General features: G+C 43.7%; 1 protein-coding gene across 5 annotated transcripts in view; it reads right to left on the reverse strand.

Annotated features, from left to right (window-relative positions):
- Positions 1-21558, reverse strand: part of OSBPL8 (oxysterol binding protein like 8) — a 423538-nt gene that overhangs the window by 186545 nt on the left and 215435 nt on the right. The window contains exon 1 of one of the 5 annotated variants that reach the window (XM_073560018.1): positions 9317-9789. The exons of the other annotated variants lie outside the window; for them this stretch is intronic. The gene's annotated coding sequence lies outside the window, so the exon portion shown is untranslated. Of the gene's footprint in view, positions 1-9316; positions 9790-21558 lie in introns of those variants that run through there. 5 annotated transcript variants of the gene reach the window in all.

Here is a 21558-nt window from a genome sequence, read left to right on the forward strand (position 1 = left end):
TATGCCATGCAATGCAAAAATGAGAGAATAAAAATGCAAATAGACTCTTCCTCTATGAAGAGGCTACTTGCATGTTCATTAACAATCCATTAAAGGGAGCCTGTCAGCAGGATTGTGCACAGTAACCTACATACAGTGTCAGGTTGGTGCTGTTATACTGAATAAAATGATACCTTAGTTGATGAAATCCGTCTTGTGTTTGTTGTTTAATCTTTATTTTCAGCTTTTAGGCAATGATATGCCCGTGCCCCGGGGCGGCCTGTGGGGGGTCATCATGGGGTGCTCTGCTTACATATTTATTTGTATGGCTTATGAGAGATCACTGATCCCTCACTGACCTGCCCCCTAGTTTACACAATGATTATATACACAAATTGAAAAAAAAACCAAAACTTATGCAGGCAGGCAACAGCGCTGCAGCATAATCGCATGTGTACTGTGTAGGGAATTAATATGTTTGAGGTTAACCTGATATTAAAAAAAAAACATTTAAAAATGACGCCTGCGCAGTAGCAGCTATCAGTGATAGCTCAGTTGTGCCATCTTGGAGGACATTTTTTTTTTTCTCTAGTAAGATGGTGTCACGGCGTCTGTGCAATAGCAGCTCTTGGCAATCGCCAACAGCTGCTACTGCGCAGACCCTGCCATCTTGGAGGTTTAAATTTGATTTTTTTTCTCGAGCAAGATGGTGCCACCGACGCACACGCCAAAGAAGCCATCAGATCACCTCTATATACACCGATAGCTGCTACTGCGCAGGCGCGGCTGGCGCCATTTTGAAACAGATTTTTTTTTGGAGGGGGGGTATATCAGGATAACCTCAAACATTATTTATATGCACATTACAAATGCGAGACTGTGGAGACCCGTGTGTCTTAAACAGTGCCTTCCCTCCTCCCACCAATCCCGTAATGAAACACAGCCAGGCCTAGAATAGGTTGAAACAAGTCGATCACAGTTTATCTAATATATACTAACCCTGTAATGTCTTCACATTCTGTTCAGTCCAGATGAGTCCGCATCCTAGAATTCCAACCGGCGGAAGTTCACCGACCGCCATATTGGGACACCCAAGTGATGGGTGTCTCAATATGGAAACTGCTGGTGGTACCAGTCTCTTGCGCGGTACCACCAGCGGAACACCGTCGCACCACACACACACACACACACTGTATACGCCGTACGCAGCCTCTTGCACTGTACCACCAGCGGAATACCGTCGAACACAACGCCGTCGGGATCAGCCGAATGATTCAATGACCACCGCCATCTTTGTACAGGAGGAGCGCATGCGCAGTTTTAATGTGACCGCCGCTATCCGTCTGCACAAAGATGGCGGCAGTCTGATTTACTGCACCTGCGCGAATTCCACTAAGGCGTAGTGAATCATTCGGCTGATCCCGGCGGCAGATGAGCGACGTGTCTACAGGTAGAGGAAGACGGTCACATTAAAGGGGTTCTCTGTTGTGAGTTCATTTTCCCCTTCACTACTGAGGCCCGAGGAACTCCCTCTTCTGGTGAAGAAAGGTAGTGAGCCTGATTGTCAAACACCTGGGGCTGATGATGATGACTGGCTGAGTGGAGTTAATGACTGGATATAAGGCTGCCGACGCCCTTCTGGCCTGCGGATGATTTCTCTGTGGACTTCTAGGAAACCAGTCTGATTCCTACTCATCTAAAGCTAAGATTTCTGCTTTGCCTTTTTGCATTAGTGTTTTGTTTTCCTTGCTTTTCTGGATTCTGCCATTCCCTGCTGGGGTGAGCTGAATCTCCTTTTGCCTGTTGCTCTGTCTTCAGAATATTCCTGAGTACTGACATAGCTGTTTTGAAGCCGAGCGTCTTCAGGGCCTTTTTTACTGTCAGTTGGTTGGCTCTTATTTTCATAGGGTTTTTCACGGATTGCAGACAGCAGCCTTCCTGTCCTTTCCTATCTAAGCTAGCGTGGGCCCCATCTTTGCTCAGTCTATCTTTCTGTCTGTGTTTTGTTCTTTCTTCTTGCTTCACCGTCATTATATGTGGGGGGCTGCCTTTTACTTTGGGGTCTGCTCTGGGGCAGTTTAGATTTCCCTTTCTGTCTTTAGGCTATGTAGTCCTCTGGCTGTGATCGAGGGGCCTAGGTCATCGTAGGAGCCCCCCACGGCTACTGCTAGTTGTGTTGATAGGTTCAGGGGTCTGCAATCCGATAGCTGCCAACTTCTCTGGTTTTCTGGACTTAGCTAGCATTACTATTTTTGCCTCCTACGGTGACTCAATCATAACAGAATCACCCGCCATACCGCAGATTCTAGGGTACTCAATAGCAGGAAAGAATTGTATAAAAAAAAAAAAAGTGTGTATATTTTTTCCTCTATATCTCTGAGGCCGTAGGGGGAATTTCTTTTTTTTCTCTCAATGGAGATAAAGCAATTGTCTGATTGTGTGGAGCAGCTCGCTGCGGAAGTGCGGGGAATTTCCGCCTACCTTGCTCATTCACATGCTGCTGAACCAAAGATTCCTACACCTGATGTATTTTTTGGGGATCGGTATAAATTTTTGACTTTCAAAAATAATTGTAAATTATTTTTTGCCTTGAAGCCTAACTCGTCAGGGAGCTCCGCGCAGCAGGTTAAAATTGTCATCTCTTTGCTGCGTGGCGATCCCCAGGATTTGGCGTTTCCTTTGAAACCAGATGATCCTATTCTGACTAATGTGAACGCATTTTTTCAGGCCTTGGGGTTGTTGTATGACGAACCTAATGCCATTGATCAGGCTGAAAAGACCCTGCTGGCATTGAACCAGGGTCGTGATTCTGCAGAGTTGTACTGTCAAAAGTTCCGAAAGTGGGCGGTACTTACTACCTGGAATGATAGTGCCTTGGCTGCTCTCTTTCGGAAGGGGTTGTCAGAAGCCGTAAAAGATACTATGGTGGGATTTCTTGTTCCCTCTGGTCTTGACGATTCTATGTCTTTAGCCATTCAGGTTGATCGGCGTTTACGCGAACGCAGAGCTACACGAGAGGTGTTGCCACCTGTTGAACAGATGTCTGAACCTATGCAATGTGATAGAGTTTTTTCCAGAGAGCAGTGTCAGGAGTTCAGAAGGCGTAATAAGTTGTGTTTTTTCTGTGGAGATGCCTCGCATATTATTTCTGTCTGTCCTAAACGCGAGAAACGCTTTGCACACACGTTTTCTGTTGGTGGGGTTCAACCTAAGTTTCTTCTGGCTATTACTCTGATCTGCTCCCTGTCCACATTTTCCGCCAAGGCTTTTGTGGATTCGGGAGCAGCTCTAAACCTAATGGAATTGGATTTTGCTAAACGTTGTGGATTTCCGATGACACCTCTGCAGATGCCTATCCCTTTGAGGGGGATTGATGCTACTCCTTTGGCTAAAAATAAACCTCAGTTTTGGACCCAGGTGGTAATGCGGGTCGCCCCAGACCATCAAGAAAATTGCAGGTTTTTGGTGTTACATAATCTGCATGATACTATTGTTCTGGGGTTTCCCTGGTTACAAATTCATAATCCAGTTTTGGATTGGAAATCTGTGTCTGTGGTGAGTTGGGGTTGTCGGTGTGCCTTTAGTGAGGCTCCGGTGTTTTCCACCTCTCCTCAGTCGCATGATGTTCCTGATTATTTGGCGGACTTTTATGATGTATTTAGTGAGAATGAGTCTGCATCTCTGCCTCCTCATAGGAGTTATGACTGTGCTATTGAACTGAGCCCGGGGTGTAAATTTCCCAAGGGTCGGCTCTTCAATTTATCTGTACCCGAGCACGAGGCTATGCGATCCTATATTAAGGAGGCGTTGGAGAAGGGTCATATTAGACCATCCTCGTCACCCTTAGGTGCCGGTTTTTTTTTTGTAGCCAAAAAGGATGGATCATTAAGACCTTGTATTGATTATCGTGCTCTCAACAAAATTACTGTTAAATATCAGTATCCGTTACCCCTGATTTCTGATCTATTCTCCAGAGTTAAAGGTGCTTGCTGGTTTACCAAGCTTGACCTCAGGGGGGCGTATAATCTTATTCGCATTAAGCATGGGGATGAATGGAAGACGGCGTTTAATACTCCGGAGGGACATTTTGAGTACCTGGTGATGCCTTTTGGGCTCACTAATGCCCCTTCTGTCTTCCAGTGCTTCATGAACGATATTTTCCGAGATTTTGTCGATAAATTTTTGATTATCTATCTGGATGATATTTTGATCTTCTCCAAGGATTGGGATTCTCATGTGGAACATATTCGGACTGTGTTCCGGATCTTGAGGGAGAATTCCCTGTATGTCAAAGGATCTAAATGCCTTTTTGGAGTACAGAGCATTTCTTTTTTGGGATTTATTTTGTCCCCGTCAACTATTGAAATGGACCCGGCCAAGGTACAGGCCATTTACGATTGGGTTCAGTCCACTTCTTTAAAAGGCCCTCCAGAAGTTTTTGGGTTTTGCTAATTTTTATCGGAAATTTATAGCAAAATTTTCTAGTATTGCCAAGCCATTGACTGATTTGACTAAGAAGGGTGCTGATGTGTTAAATTGGTCTCCGGAGGCTGTTTCTTCCTTTCAGGAGCTGAAGCGAAGATTCACCTCCGCCCCGGTTTTGCGGCAACCTGATGTCTCACTTCCGTTCCAGGTAGAGGTGGATGCTTCTGAGATTGGTGCAGGAGCTGTTTTGTCCCAAAAGGATCCTGTAACATCTAAAATGAATCCCTGTGCTTTCTTTTCCCGAAAGTTCTCTCCATCTGAACGTAACTATGATGTGGGGAATCGGGAACTGTTAGCCATGAAATGGGCATTTGAGGAGTGGAGACATTGGTTGGAGGGAGCTAAGCATCAAGTCGTGGTCCTCACTGACCACAAGAATTTGATTTACCTAGAGTCGGCTAAGCGCTTGAACCCTAGACAGGCTAGGTGGGCCTTGTTTTTTACACGTTTTGATTTTGTGGTTTCTTTTCTTCCTGGAACTAACAATGTCAAGGCTGACGCCCTCTCTAGGAGCTTCTTTGCTGATTCTCCTGTGGTGACCAAGCCTGCTACCATCTTAGGCGAAGGGGTAGTTCTTTCTGCCATCTCGCCCGATTTGAGACGTGCTCTGGAAGAGTTCCAGGAGGACAAACCTGAGCGTTGTCCCAGTGGAAAGTTGTATGTTCCTGACCAGTGGAAGAAGAGAGTGATGTCTGAAGTTCATTGCTCTGCTTTGGCTGGTCATCCAGGTATTTTTGGTACTAGAGATCTGGTGAGTCGGTCTTTTTGGTGGCCCTCCTTGTCTCGTGATGTCAGGAATTTTGTGCAGTCCTGTGGGACGTGCTCCCGGTCTAAATCGTGTTCTCGCTCTAGTGGGTTGTTGATGCCTTTGCCTGTCCCCAAGAGGCCATGGACCCATATTTCAATGGATTTCATCTCTGACATGCCTGTCTCTCAAAGGATGACTGTTATTTGGGTGATTTGTGATAGGTTCTCTAAGATGGTTCATCTTGTACCACTCCCTAAGTTGCCGTCTTCCTCTGAATTGGTGCCCCTGTTTTTACAACAGGTGGTTCGTTTGCACGGGATTCCTGAGAACATTGTATCTGACAGAGGAGTCCAGTTTGTGTCTAGATTTTGGAGAACTTTCTGTTCCAAGCTGGGAATTCAGTTGTCCTTCTCCTCTGCTTTTCACCCTCAGACCAATGGGCAGACAGAGAGAACAAACCAGACCTCGGAGTCATATTTGAGATGTTTTATTTCTGCTGATCAGGATGATTGGGTTTCATTTTTGCCCTCGGCCGAATTTGCTTTAAATAATAGAGCTAGTTCTGCCACTTTGATGTCATTTTTTTTTGTAACTTTGGGTTTCATCCTCGATTTTCTTCAGGGCAGGTGGAGCCCTCTGCCTGCCCAGGGGTTGACACTGTGGTGGAGAGAATGCACCAGATCTTGGACCAAGTGGTGGATAAGTTATCTCTCTCCCAGGAAAAGGCCCAGCGGTTTTCGAGCCGACATAGGACCATTGGTCCCCAATTTAAGGTTGGTGATATGGTGTGGTTATCATCAAAAAATATTGCTATGAAGGTGGCTTCTCCTAAGTTTAAGCCTAGATTTATTGGACCTTACAAGATTTTGGAGATTATTAATCCGGTCTCTTTTCGTTTGGCTCTTCCTGTCACATTTAAAATCCATAATGTGTTCCATAAATCTTTGTTGAAGAGGTTTGTTGAACCTGTTGTTCCGGGGGTTGCACCTCCAGACCCTGTATTGGTTGAAGGTAACATGGAATATGAGGTAGAGAAAGTACTGGATTCCCGTCTGGCTAGACGGAGACTCCAGTATTTGGTTAAGTGGAAGGGTTATGGTCAGGAGGATAATTCCTGGGTCTCTGCCTCTGATATTCATGCCAAAAGATTGGTGCGTGCCTTTCATCGGGCTCACCCTGATCGCCCTGGTGGCGTGGTTGAGGGTTCGGTGACCCCTCCTCAAGGGGGAGGTACTGTTGCGAGTTCATTTTCCCCTTCACTACTGAGGCCCGAGGAACTCCCTCTTCTGGTGAAGAAAGGTAGTGAGCCTGATTGTCAAACACCTGGGGCTGATGATGATGACTGGCTGAGTGGAGTTAATGACTGGATATAAGGCTGCCGACGCCCTTCTGGCCTGCGGGTGATTTCTCTGTGGACTTCTAGGAAACCAGTCTGATTCCTGCTCATCTAAAGCTAAGATTTCTGCTTTGCCTTTTTGCATTAGTGTTTTGTTTTCCTTGCTTTTCTGGATTCTGCCATTCCCTGCTGGGGTTAGCTGAATCTCCTTTTGCCTGTTGCTCTGTCTTCAGAATATTCCTGAGTACTGACATAGCTTTTTTGAAGCCGAGCGTCTTCAGGGCCTTTTTTACTGTCAGTTGGTTGGCTCTTATTTTCATAGGGTTTTTCACGGATTGCAGACAGCAGCCTTCCTGTCCTTTCCTATCTAAGCTAGCGTGGGCCCCATCTTTGCTCAGTCTATCTTTCTGTCTGTGTTTTGTTCTTTCTTCTTGCTTCACCGTCATTATATGTGGGGGGCTGCCTTTTACTTTGGGGTCTGCTCTGGGGCAGTTTAGATTTCCCTTTCTGTCTTTAGGCTATGTAGTCCTACGGCTTTGATCGAGGGGCCTAGGTCATCGTAGGAGCCCCCCACGGCTACTGCTAGTTGTGTTGATAGGTTCAGGGGTCTGCATTCCGATAGCTGCCAACTTCTCTGGTTTTCTGGACTTAGCTAGCATTACTATTTTTGCCTCCTACGGTGACTCAATCATAACAGTTCTCCCATGAACGAAAGTTCATTTTAAAAATTGTCTGTGTCTGACCGTGTACGGAGCATACCACATCTCCTGGGCAGGGGAGGAAGCAAAAGAAAATACTGACATGATAGCAGGGGATAACACAGGATTCATTTTGTGAGTTAAAATATTTCGCTGACTGTTTTTAAACAATATTTTACCTCACAAAACGTATTCTCTGCGATCTCCTGCTGTAATGTCAGTATTGTCTTTTGCTTCCTCCCCTGCCCAGGAGCTGTGGTATGTTCTGTACACGGTCAGACACAGACAATTTTAAAATTAACTTTCGTTGAAGAGATAACATGAGAGGAGAAGACAGCAGATGGGGGACAGAGACAGAGCACAGGGGGAGACAGCTCAAACAGTACAGCACATGAGGGGAGAACACAGCGCAGGAAGGAGAGAGACAGCAGACAAGGGGCATAGCACATGGGGTAGACAGGTCAAAGAATAGAGCACAGACAGGAGAAGTCAGCACATGGGGAAAGAGTGAGTGGATAGGTGGGTGAGCACATGGGGGAGAGATTCTCAATGCTGCAAAGCCTGTCCCCATCGTGACATTACCGCCCTCCCGATGTGATAGCATTGGGCCTCCATCTAGTTAATTACATAAACAGAGAAAGGAAATTACATGTCATAATGGACTCATTGCCAAAGGCCCTGTCCGCGACCGACAGGCGAGCGGGCCAATGAGCGGTTATGAACCTTTGCCCTCCTCCACATCTTCCGCCTTATGTGTATACACGTACAATTAGAATGGCAATTTAAGCACCATTGAAATCTATAAGGGAGGGAGGGTGGGATAAAAGCTTCCAGGGGTCAGCCAGAGGAAAAGGAAGTTACTGATCCAGGGACCTGGATTTAACCCCTGTAGGTGTGGCTGTAGGACCCCACCCCTTTAATCCTATTGGACAGCTGGGCATCCCAATCAGTGCATCACCTGGGTGGTAGTGGGAGGGGGGAACTGGGCACTGAACTGTATTTGTTCTAGCTTTAGCCATATGGGCTCCACAGTTAGAGGCACGTTCCTTAATTAGTACCGTGCCTGCCATTATGCTGCAGTGCAGGTGTCACCGCTGGCGTCTGTCTGCAGTAGGGGTTTTTGTTTTTTTTTTTGTTTTTTTATACGTATATAATATTTGTGTAAACTAGGAGGCAGGTCACTGAGGGATCAGTGACCTGTCATAAGCCATTAGTATGAATACCTAATCAGAGCACCAATGAAGACCCCTCCACAGGCCGCCCCAGAGCACAAGCATATCATTTCCTGAAAACTAAAAATAACGATTAAACAAAAACAAGAGGGATTTCATCACCCAAGGTATCATCGCAATCAGTATAACGGCGCCAACCTGATACTGTCAGTAGGTTACTGTGCACAATCTTGCTGACAGGTTCCCTTTTACAAACAGGACAGCATAAATAAATCTTACCCCTAAGAGAAGCTTATTCCACACCATTATCAATACTAATTGTATGCAGTCAGCCCTTTACTGTCCTCTAGTGGCAGCTTCTGGCACAATGAATATTATGCAACTATGTCTATGGATGTAAAATAATACGAATATAAAATATTCAGTACAGAATTTTGGATTCATTAAGATCTAAATTCTAAAATTAACTTTAAAGATTCTGCGCTATTACACTTTTCACAACATGCATACCAAAGAAATAAAAGGTACTCCAAATATTAAAAACATTTACATGCGGTTCAATATAACCTGCCTGATGATCTGATCATAAATACTTACACAGGTAAAGAATTCTGACCAGGACCATGCAGCAGATAGGAAGAATCTCACTAACCAGGGCATGGACATTACTGGCCTGAAATGCATAATACAGATTTACACATAGGCATGACGCCTGACACTCTGTACCCACCTGTACTCTTCTTTTAAAGAAACACACACACACTATTTGCCATTAGTTTATGGTACAACAAATATTAGTATTAGAGAAGTACTTCACTATGTATAATTCAAAGGAAAGCATCTAAAGGAAGTCAGATAAATGCAGTCAGCTGAAGAATAACGCCTCAGACGTACTTACCAGCCTGGAGCTGACATTTAGAAGGAGGCACACAGGAACAACCTGACCAATATTATCCACAAACATCAGTCCTGTGTGAGGTCAGTGGACAGCAGCGTGCCAGCAAGTGTTTTTGATGATAACACCACATGCTGTCATATCATGCCCATGGTAAGACACATCTTGAGTGTCCGGAAACTAGAAAACATGACAACTGTCAGAAAGGCATGGAGTCTGGAGCCGACACTGCTGTCATGGAGTGAAGTCCTCATATCTAGTGAGCTTAGGAATCCAAGACCATGAGAAAGGGAATGTCAGGCGGAGGGAGACGCCGCAGCCCTCGCTGTGAATAAAACAGCTGTTCCCCTTCCATGTGAAACTGTGCACTATTTGATGAGCCTTTGTTAGGACAGTAAAAGCTGCTGATTACAACGGAGAAGAAATGGCACTGCGAGACATGTGGAATGCATGCAGAGCAAATTACCACACAGGAAAAGCGTCAATACAAGAACGATCTGGTTTTGGTTACAGCTAGATTTGATCCAGTCTGCCCACAGACAAAATACAAAATGTCATCGGCAATATGTGGTGCCAACACGAGAAGCTGCTTCCACCTCAAGACTTTTTGTTAAGGAGAACTTGTCACCATTACTGACCCTTTTAGGGCAATAGAGAAATGAGCCATTAGAGCAGTGGTCCTCAACCTTTCTGACCTAGAGAGCTACATTTAGCTCTGAGAGAGGGTCGCAAGCCACATCCAGCTCTTGCCCCCCTCGCAGTAGTGGCAACCAGAGCCGTCATTACGGGTATTATGAAAACCAAAACTCTTCAACAGAAATCACCCCAAAGAAGTACAACAAGATCCAGTGATCCCCACAATCCCCCCATTCAGTATTCTCCCATCCAGCACTCCCAATACACCGTCACAGCCATATTCAAGCAACTCCTCTGACAGATAATATCATTCTGTCTCCAGCGTACCATACTTAAATTATCTCTAAACCCCTAAGACAAGTATATGCGCATCAGATCTGCTCTTCTGTTTAGGGCTTCTCACAAAATTCACCATTTTTAGATTTGCTCCTCATACCTGTTTGCTAGACATGGAGCTCATTCATCAACCTGGCAGGCAGCCGTGAGCCACAATTCATGGGACTGCGAGCCACATGTGGCTCCCAAGCTACAGGTTGGGGACCCCTGCATTAGAGGATAACAAGTAGATTACTCCCAGGGGAAAAATGGGAGTTAAAAGGTTAATCTCCGTTGGCTACCCCCTCCAAAAAAAAAAGTCTAAGGCATCCCCTTATCCATACAAACCAGATCCAGAGACAGTGGAGCACTGTACTCAGTTTCTTGCAGAAGTCCCACTGAAGAAGTGGACGCCGTGCATAGACATCTGCACTCCATTCAGGGACTCCCAGAAATTAGAAGTTACCGATGTCTTGGATAGGTGATTTTTTTTTTTCACTGTAGAACTATTTGTGAATCTCTATTGGGCCATTTTTCTGACACTCTTAGTATACAATGAATATGAAGTCACCCTTTATAAAAGGAAGTGCTTCCTAGTTCTCTGGGGGTTACAGGATATCTGACCACAAGGCAACACCTGAGGCTGTGTTCACGATCCGGAACTAGCATGTTCGCTGCGTTCTATTGAACACGGGTAAATCGGCATGTGTTCAGTGAACCGTGTGGATTTACCACATCCAATGGTTACATTTCTGTTGCTGAGACTAGGGTCTCCACAAGAGAAAATTGACATACTGCGGTCCTAAAACACTACCGTATGCTGTAACAGCTGGCTGCTGTGGTTTTGATGCTGCATAAATACGTAGGCATCAAAACCTCAGCAATTCCTGATCGTGGGCACATACAGGAATTACCCTTAAAGCTGCTCAGTGTGAACAATGTCAAACACAGCGTAAGAACTACAAAAAGACTTATGAGTGCTCTTCATACAATGTGACACTAATGGTTGCCATGGCACATCGTAAGGGCTATGTAAACAACAACATTCGGACATTCAACATGATCCATTGCATAACTGACAGAAAGAGAAGCAGAGCAAACCCACGGAGTATTACGTGGTTGTTTCTGGAACTTATAAAGCGTATCATGTAGAATTTTTTTCTTCCACTCTAGAAACAGACACATTATAGAAACCAGACTGACCCGTAGTCAGTGGGGCCCCTTTTCTTCCATTTGCATTAATTATGCAACGGATCCATTTTGGACATTCTGTCTGGCTCTACAAACAAAACCAACAATGAGAATGTCGAAATGCAGGTGTGAACATAGCCTAACTTGTGATGGAGACCATCTTACTTCAGACTCAATGAAGAACATTGTAAGGAAGAGTTCAACAAACATCTCAAAACTTAAAGAGCCTATAAGGTAACATTTGGGGGATCAGCACTATAAAATGATTTGTTTCTTTTCAGATCAATTTTAACATAATGACAGTTGCAAGCAATTAAATATATTGTACTCCTGACCATGGGCTGGGTGCAGTATTGTGGCTTAGCTCCATTGAGAAGTATACTGCAGTACCAGGACATAACCCTCGGACAGGGTGGCGATCTTTTGGAGAAAAAAAAACTGCCATGATTTTCTAGTCTCATATAAGCCCTAAAATAGTCAATCCTCCACTGATTAAGAAAAAAAACTACTCTGATGGAAAGACATGTCAAACTGTAGAGCGATGGAATAGGTCATACACAAGTACCACTTCCTAGAGGAAGGACGTGTTGCAGCAGCCACGCTTGTTTCATGACAACTGTGTGACTTCAAATGTTTATAAAAACAACACTGTATGACAAAGTGTCCTGTCACCGCTCTTCCTGGTCCGATCTGACCTGAACAAGACCTTCTGGTATCACGCCACATCGAAACCCACATTGCGAAAAACATTCACACTGCAATGTCCTGTATAGACATCAGTTTAAGTGGAAAGCATAAGATCTGCTGCTACAGACATCCAAGGCTTTGGGATTTTTTCTGGTCTGCTGCCCATGTCACATATTGTCAGATATGCAAACTGGCATTATGCAATTGCAGGAAATGCATTGGCTGATTCAGACACCAGCGACACAATGAGTGGGGTTAAAGCTCAAGAAATTATACACAATATTCCTGAACGCCTGGGAGTCCGTTTTTGATCAATTAAAGAGTCAGAAAATGTTGGCAAATTATATATATACACTGGGTGCAGAATTATTAGGCAAGTTGTATTTGAGAGGATTCTTTTTATTATTGAATAACTATGTTCTCAATCAACCCAAAAGACTCATTAGATATCAAAGCTTAACATTTTTGGACGTTGGAGTGGGTTTTTTTTTTTAGATTTGGCTATCTTAGGAGGATATCTGTTTGTGCAGGTAACTATTACAGTGCAGAATTATTAGGCAACTTAATAAAAACCAAATATATACCCATCTCACTTGCTTATTTTCACCAGGTAAACCAATAGAGCAACACAAAATTTAGAAATAAACATTTCTGACATTCAAAAACAAAGCAAAAAAAATCAGTGACCAATATAGCCAACTTTCTTTACGATGACACTCATCCATAGATTCTGTCAGTTGCTTGATCTGTTTACGATCAACATTGCGTGCAGCAGCCACCACAGCCTCCCAGACACTGTTCGGAGAGGTGTACTGTTTTCACTCCCTGTAGATCTCACATTTTATTAGGGACCACAGGTTCTCTATGGGGTTCAGATCAGGTGAACAAGGGGGCCATGTCATTACTTTTTCTTCTTTTAGACCTTTACTGGCCAGCCACTCCGTGGAGTATTTGGATGCATGTGATGGAGCATTGTCCTGCATGAATATCATGTTTTTCTTGAACGATACCGACTTATTCCTGTACCACTGCTTGAAGAAGGTGTCTTTCAGAAACTGCCAGTAGGTCTGGGAGTTGAGCTTCACTCCATCCTCAACCCGAAAAGGTCCCACAAGTTCATCTTTGATGAACCCACCCAAACCAGTACCCCACCTCCACCTTGCTGGCGTCTGAGTCGGAGTGGAGCTCTCTTCCCTTTACTGATCCAGCCTCGGGCCCATCCATCTGGCCAATCAAGAGTCGCTCTCATTTCATCAGTCCATAAAACCTTAAAAAAAATCAGTCTTAAGTAATTTCTTGGGCCAGTCTTGACGTTTTATCTTATGTTTCTTGTTGAAAGGTGGTCGTTTTTCATCCTTCCTTAGCTTGGCCATGTCCCCGAGTATGGCACACCTTCAGCTTTTTGATACTCCAGTAACGTTGCAGCTCTGAAATATGGCAAAACTGGTGGCAAATGGCATCTTGGTAGCTTCACGCTTGATTTTCCTCAATTCATGGGCAGTTATTTTGAACCTTTTTTTATCAACACACTTCTTGCGACTCTGTTGGATATTTGCCATGAAACGCTTGATTGTTCGGTGATCACGCTTCAAAAGTTTGGCAATTTCAAGACTGCTGCATCCCTCTGCAAGACATGTCACAATTTTTGACTTTTCAGAGTCCGTCAAATCTCTCTTCTGACCCATTTTGCCAAAGGAAAGGAAGTTGCCTAATAACTAAGCACATCTTATATAGGGTGTTGATGTCATTAGACCACACCCCTCCTCATTACAGAGATGCAAATCACCTGATTTACATAGTTGGCAGTTGGCTTTCAAGCCTATACAGCTTGGAGTAGGACAGCATGTATAAAAAGGATGTTGTGATCAAAATACTCATTTGCCTAATAATTCTGCACCCAGTGTATATTTCTGTATGTATTGCATGGCTCGGACATTTCTGAGGCATTCAGGAATCACAGCAGCTACCAGAAAAAAAAGCCAATGCAATAGTTATATGTGTACTTATCATGGCAGCACTCCAAAAAGGAAAATAAGCTTTAAAGGGGTCGGCCACTTTCTCCTGTTAGCACAGCTTTCCTCCCAGACTGCCTGGCACGTGTGTCATAAAATGGCTAATGGTGGAGCAGCATGTGACCAGACCAGTCCATAAGACACCCCCACCTTTGTACAATTTAACCCCTTAAAACTCCATGATGTACTATCACGACATGAAGCATGTCTGGGTGTTTGGAGTGGGCTCAGAAGCTGCGCCTGCGTCACACAGGGCAGATGCAGTCTATATTACGTAACTGCCTTTTAAACAGCAGGGATTAGTGCTGCCGTTAACCTCTTAAATGCAGCTCTCAATCAGTAACAGCATTTATGTGCTGCAATCCGGCCTGAACATTTGTGCACCCACTGGCCTCTCCCACAACATGGTTGTGGGGAGTAGATGGATTGCATTGACAGCAAAGTGCCTGATGAAGGCCACCGTGCCTGTCAAGTTATTTTTCTTGTGATGTCCTGGCCGTCATATAATAACCAATATATGCAGCGCCTTGAAAAAGTATTCATACCCAGTGAACTTTTTCACATTTTTTTCACGTTACACCCACAAACTTAAAAGTATTTTATTGGGATTTTAAGTGATCTACCAAAACAAAGTAGCAAGAATTTGTGAAGTGTAAAGGAAAGAACACATGGTTTTCTAAATATTTTAACAATATAAATGTGAAAATTGTGATGCGCATTTATATTAAGCTCCTTTCCGTGTGATACCCCTAAACATGATCTTCAGTGATCAATTGCCTTCAGATGTCACATGATTAGTATATTGAGTCTACCTGAGTGTAATTTGTAAAGAAAACCTTCAGCACAAAATGAAAATAGATTTTCAATAACTGTTTATTGAGCCAGCCCATATGAGACAGATTTACCATATGTTTAGGACTTTAAGACCATAAAATGCACCACAAATTTTCAGGAGGAAAATAGGGAATAAAAATTGAATGTGTCAACTGGGGGTCCGTCTAAAAAGTTCGAATTTAGCACACCGATGGGTTGGAGACAGAAGTAGTGGGGTCACAGGACGTGTTTGGAGGAGCGAAGCTGCAGAATGATGTGGAGTCCCATCCCAGGCTAGTAGAAGGGGGTATTCAGCGGTGCGGGGACTCTTCTGACATTTTGTGAAAACTCAGAGCCCCTGCACTTCCATGGTTTCAATGCCTGAGACGGGTGCATGTGCAGATTTCGATATTGGGAGCAGATATCTCAATTTGAGCATGTGCCGCCTACGGCAGCCATATTCCCGGACTCCGTCGCATTGAAACCATGGAATTGTGGGGGCTCCAGGCTTTGGCCGGGAAACACCACCTCCTACAAGCCTTGGATTCGCAGCATTACCACACAGCGTCATACCTCCGAACACCGCCTCCTCCCAGTCCAGGGCTCACAGCATTACCAGCAGTACTGCCCGACTCATGACGCCGCCCTCCACCCCAGTAAGCTACACTCAGACTATGAGAAGTACCCCCATTTTTTAAAAAAAATGCTTAAATTAGTCCAAAAAATGCGGTATTACACACGTGGCCAAAATTGTTGGTACCCCTCATTTAATGACAGAAAAACCCACAATGGTCACAGAAATAACTTGAATTTGACAAAAGTAATAATAAATCAAAATCTATGAAAATGAATACATGAAAGTCAGGCATTGCTTTTCAACCATGCTTCCACAGAATTTAAAAAAAATAAAACCCATGAAATAGACCTGGACAGAAATGCTGGTACCCTTAACTTAATATTTTGCTGCACAACCTTTTGAACCAATCACTGCAATCAAATGATTCCTGTAACTGTCAAAGAGACTTCTGCACCTCTCGACAGGTATTTGGCCCACTCCTCAAGAGTAAGTTTGTCTTGTGTTTGAAGGTTGCCTTTTCCAGACGGAATGTTTCAGATGTTTCCAAAGATGCTCAATAGGATTTAGGTCAGGGATCATAGAAGGCAACTTCAGAGTAGTCCAATGTTTTCCTCTTAGCCATTCTTGGGTGTTTTTAACTGTGTGTTTTGGGTCATTATCCTGTTGCAAGACCCATGACCTGTGACCAAGCTTTCTGACACTGGGCAGCACATTTCTCTAATCCCTTGATAGTCTTGAGATTTCATTGTACCTTGCACAGGTTCTAGACATCCTGTGCCAGATGCAGCAAAGCAGCCCCAGAGCCTCCTCCATGTTTCACAGTAGGGACAGTGATCTTTTCTTGATATGCTTCATTTTTCCATCTGTGAACATAGAGCTGATATGCCTTGCCAAAAAGTTCCATTCTTGTTTCATCTGTCCATAGGACATTCTCCCAGAAGCTTTGTGGCTTATCAACATGTAGTTTGGCAAATTCCAGTCTGTTTTTTTTATGATTTTTTTTCAACAATGGTGTCTTCCTTGGTCGTCTCTCATGAAGTCCACTTTGGCTCACACAACCACAGATGGCGAGATGACACTGATGTTCCTTGAGCTTGAAGTTCACCTTTAATCTGTTTAGAAGTTTTTCTGGGCTCTTTTGTTACCATCTGTATTATCCATCTATTTGATTTTTCATAAATTTTTCTCCTGAGGCCACGTCATGGAGGTTGGCTCCAGTCCCGTGGAGCTTAAATTTCTGATTAATATGTGCAACTGTAGTCACAGGAACATCAAGCTGCTTGGAGATGGTCTTATAACTTTTACCTTTAACATGTTTGTCTATAAATTTCTTTCTAATCTCCTGAGACAACTCTTTCCTTTGCTTCCTCTGGTTCATGTTGAGTGTGATGCACACCATGTCACTGAACAGCACAGTGAGTATCTTTAGCCCTCTATACAGGCCCACTCACTGATTCCAAGATTGTAGACACCTGTGATGCTAATTAGTGGACACACCTTGATTTAACATGTCCCTTCTGTCACATTATTTTCAGGGGTACCACCATTTCTGTCCAGGGCTATTTCATGAGTTTTATTTTTATTTTATTTTTTTTAAATTCTGTGGAAGCATGGTTGAAAAGCAATGTCTGATTTTCATTTGTTCATTTTCACAGATTTTTGATTTATTATTACTTTTGTCAGATTCAAGTTATTTCTGTGATCATTGTGGGTTTTTCTGCTATTAAACAAGGGGTAAAAAGCAAATTTGACCACGTGTGCTATGCCAATGTTTTGGCTTTTCTGGCATTTATCAAGGTTATCTATACAAAACTGAACAGCAATCGTAGGTGATAAGCATCACGACAGGTAACTACGGCTGCTGTTCAACTTGTTTTGTCTTTTCTTCTTTACCTCTATGGTTTATCCTTATGTGAGACATATGCTCAAGAAAATACGAGCAAGAAATGGACTTTATTTTGCTTAAATGCTATATGCTTGTATGACATATTTTCATGTTCTCAACTTTGATATACCGTATCTTTCAGATTATAAAATGCTCCAGATTATAAGACGCACCTTAAATTTTGAGAAAAAAAATAGGAATCTTTTTTTTTTTTTTTAATAAAATGGTGGTGCTTTTTATAATCCATGCATCTTATTGCTTACCGGGGGGTGGTGGCTGCGGTGAAGTGGCGTCCCAGGGTCATTGCTGGAGGAGGCAGGAGTGGGGTGATGCTGCAGACCGCAGGCTGGGATGAAAGAGTGTCGGATGCTGCGGGTGTCCGTTTACTGTGGGGGGTCTCCGGTGGTGCTGCCGAAGTATCCAATGCTGCAAAGGGCTCTAACGACTTTTTTTGTGAAAGGCCAAATTCCCCGCAGCTCCCTAGTTTCCTGTGTAATGGACTTCGGGAAAATGGCCGCCGGGGGAGATGGACAACTCAACAGCACTGCCGGGCACTCCAGCAGCACCGCCGGGAACCCCCTCATTACAGCCTGCAGCAACGATACCGGTAAGGTATATACGCATTATAAGACACACCCCCAATCCTCCACCCCGCAAAGTTTGGGGGAAAAAAGTGCATCTTATAATCCGTAAAATACGGTATGTTTACATTCATTATATTTTGATTACTATTATGATATATTTTTCCATATTTTGTTCAGATAACCTTGATACAGGTTAGAAGTGCCGAAACATTGGCATATAAATCTCTTTCACATGGGCTGGCTCAATAAACAGTTATTGAAAATATATTTTCATCTTGTGCTAAAGGTTTTCTTTACAAGTGATTTACTCTATTTTACTTCAGAGCACTCCTTTTGGGTGGCGCAAACCCCTTATATTTTATTGAATGTAATTTATTCTCAGTACAACTACAGCTATGCTGTAAGCTAAATGTCGTAAACAAACACTGCACATCACCCTGAAAACACTATCATCGCAGTAAAACATAGTGGTCACAGCATCATGCTGTGGGAATGCTTTTCTTCAGCAGGTACAGGAAAGTTGATGGGAAGATGGATGGAGCCAAATACAGGGCAATCTTGGCTGAAAACATGTTAAAAACTGCAAAAGACTTGGTAGTGGGATATAGGATCACCTCTCAGTAGGACACTGACCATAAACATACTGCCAGCAATACAATGGAATGAAAAGCATCACTCCAGTGTTTTTTTTCCCCAGAGCTGGAGTAGTGCCTTAAATGTAAGTCTGCTGCCCTCTGTCATATACTCTCCCTACAGCTTCTTCACCTTTTCTTTCTGTACCGCTCCGATCCCGTGACACCATCTTGTGAGCACTGCTTCTGACGGTCTACAAGTCAGAATCTACGTAATAAGCTCTCAATGCAAGTCTATGAAAACCAAAATGCGGCTCTGACAGACCTGTATTTAAAAGTGACCTCCATAAAACACTGGAGCTGCATGGCAGGTCACTTATCGTTGGAGACTAACGGGAGCGACAATGAAAAACGATGAAGGCAACAGCAGGTGAGTATCAGACAGGGGACATGGGAATAACATTTAAAGCACCACTCCAGTGGTGCAATAAAAAACTATGCTGGAGTAGTGCTTTAAGATCAAAGCATATTCATATGTTTAAATGGCTCATTCACTATCCAAACCTAAATCACATTGAGAATATTTTTTTAAATATGTAGAAAACCATGAATCATTTCCTTTACACGTCACAAATACTTGCTACTTTATATGTTGGTATATCACATGAAATCCCAATAAAAAAAAATGTAAAGTTTGATAATGTAAAGTGAAAACATGTGAAAAAGTTCATGGGTTATTAATACTTTTTCAAGGCACTGTATAAAGAGAAGTACTACAGCATTCCTGTACTTAGTACAAGTGATCAAACAATTGCAGGTTCAAGTCCAATAAAAGGACTGAATAAAGTGAAAAAAAGTTTTTAAAAGAAAAATTTTAGATCACACACCTTCACCCCAGTTACAAATAAGAAAAAAAAATTGGAACTGTAATGTCTGTAAGTGTTTGATCTATGTAAATAAAAAAATTATTCTATACAATAAATATAGTAAAGGAAAAAAAAATTCAAAACTCTTTTTTGTTATTGCACTTCCCACAAATAATGAAAGAAAGTCGTAGTTACTCACCGGTTAACGGTATTTTTCGGAGTTCATGACACCACCACCTGAGAGAGGGGATCCGCCCTTCAGGAACAGGAAATCCTACAGATACACAAGGGCGGCACCTCTCCCACGCATCAGTTGGTTTACAGAGCACAAGAGGACCACCGAGGTTAATAGCATAAATTATGTACAATACTTTACACAACTACTAATTACCAGTGTAAATATAAGAGGAAGAAGTGCACACCCAAATTAAACTAAAAGGAGGGAATACACGGGTGCTGTCATGGACTACAAAAAATACCGTTAACCGGTGAGTAACTACGACTTTATTCGGTCGTCCATGACAGCACCACCTGAGAAAATTACAGAGTAATAATTACTTTAGGGAGGGGCTACAGCCTGCAGAAGCCTGACACAAAAGGAGAGGTCTGAGGAAGCACCCAGGTCTAGTCTATAATGGTTGTAAAAGGTGCTCGGAGAGGACCAAGTAGCTGCCTTATATATCTGGTCGATCGAGACCTCCGATTTCTCTGCCCACGAGGTTGCCATAGCCCTGGTGGAATGCGCCCCTCAGCTTGCCAGGAGCTGGTTTGCCCTTTGAGGTGCATGCTAATGAAATGGCCTCCCTAATCCACCTCGCTAGCAAGCTTTTTGAAGCCCCAAGGCCCTTCCTAGTGCCCTGATAGGAGATAAACAAGGCGTTATCTTTTTTCCAGGCGTCGGTAACCGCCAGGTACTCTAGGAGACATCTCCTAATGTCTAGAGAGTGTAATTTCCTTTCCTTATCGTTCGTGGGATTAGGGAGGAAGGATGGAAGGACTATCTCCTGAGTTCTATGGAAACTGGAGGCTACTTTAGGCAGGTATGCTGGATCGGGTGTAAGAATTACCCTGTCGTTCCTAAATTGTATGTAAGGAGAAAGTCTAGCTAACGCCTGGATGTCACTTACTCTACGGGCTGATGTCAATGCTACCAGAAGAGCCACTTTAAGTGACAGGTTTTTGGTGGAGGCTGATGAGATAGGCTCAAACAGGGCCTCCGTCATGGCCGTGAGGACTAGGTTTAGATCCCATGGCATAAATTTATTTGTTACTACCGGTCTGGACCTACCTGTTGCCTTAATAAATCTATTGATCCAATAATTATTGGCGATATTGCAGTTAAAAAGCGCCCCTAAGGCCGATACCTGTACTTTAAGGGTGCTGGTGGAGAGCTCCATGTCCAGACCTCTTTGTAAGAACTCTAGGATCTGCGCTATGGGAGTGGACTGCCCAGCTACTACCCCTGAACCCTGAAGGAATCTTTTCCAGATCATAATGTAGATTTTGGTTGTAATTGGCTTTCTGCTTTTGAGCAGGGTGTTGATTAGGGCTGGGGACAAACCTTTCTCCTTTAGCAGTGTCCGTTCAAAATCCACGCCGTAAGATGTAGGCCAGCCACCTGAGGATGGTAAACTGGGCCCTGGGATAGGAGATCTGGGATGTTTGGTAGGACACAAGGGTCGGATACGGACATGGTCCTGAGACATGAGAACCATGCCCTCCTGGGCCAAAACGGGGCGATCACTATAATCCTCGCCTTGTCCTTCCTGACTTTCCTCATCACCAGTGGTAGTAGGGACAGGGGAGGGAAGGTGAATGCTAGCCCGAAGTCCCATTTGATCAGAAGAGCATCTACCGCCAGAGGGCTTTCTCTGGGATTTAGCGAGCAGAACTGAGGCACTTTCCTGTTCTCTCTGGTGGCGAAGAGCTCCACTTCTGGTTGCCCCCATTTTTGTACAATCAGGTCGAAGATGGAGGTATTTAAGGAGCATTCCCCTTGCCTTAGAAGGTTGCGGCTTAGGAAGTCTGCTGTGGTGTTTTCTTTTCCTTTTATGTGCAGAGATGATAAGGACAGGAGATGTTGCTCCGCCCATTGAAACAGCTGCTC

The sequence above is a fragment of the Dendrobates tinctorius genome, unplaced genomic scaffold (assembly GCF_039654945.1).
Source record: "Dendrobates tinctorius isolate UK_male_01 unplaced genomic scaffold, ASM3965494v1 ptg000290l, whole genome shotgun sequence".
Lineage (NCBI taxonomy): Eukaryota > Metazoa > Chordata > Amphibia > Anura > Dendrobatidae > Dendrobates > Dendrobates tinctorius.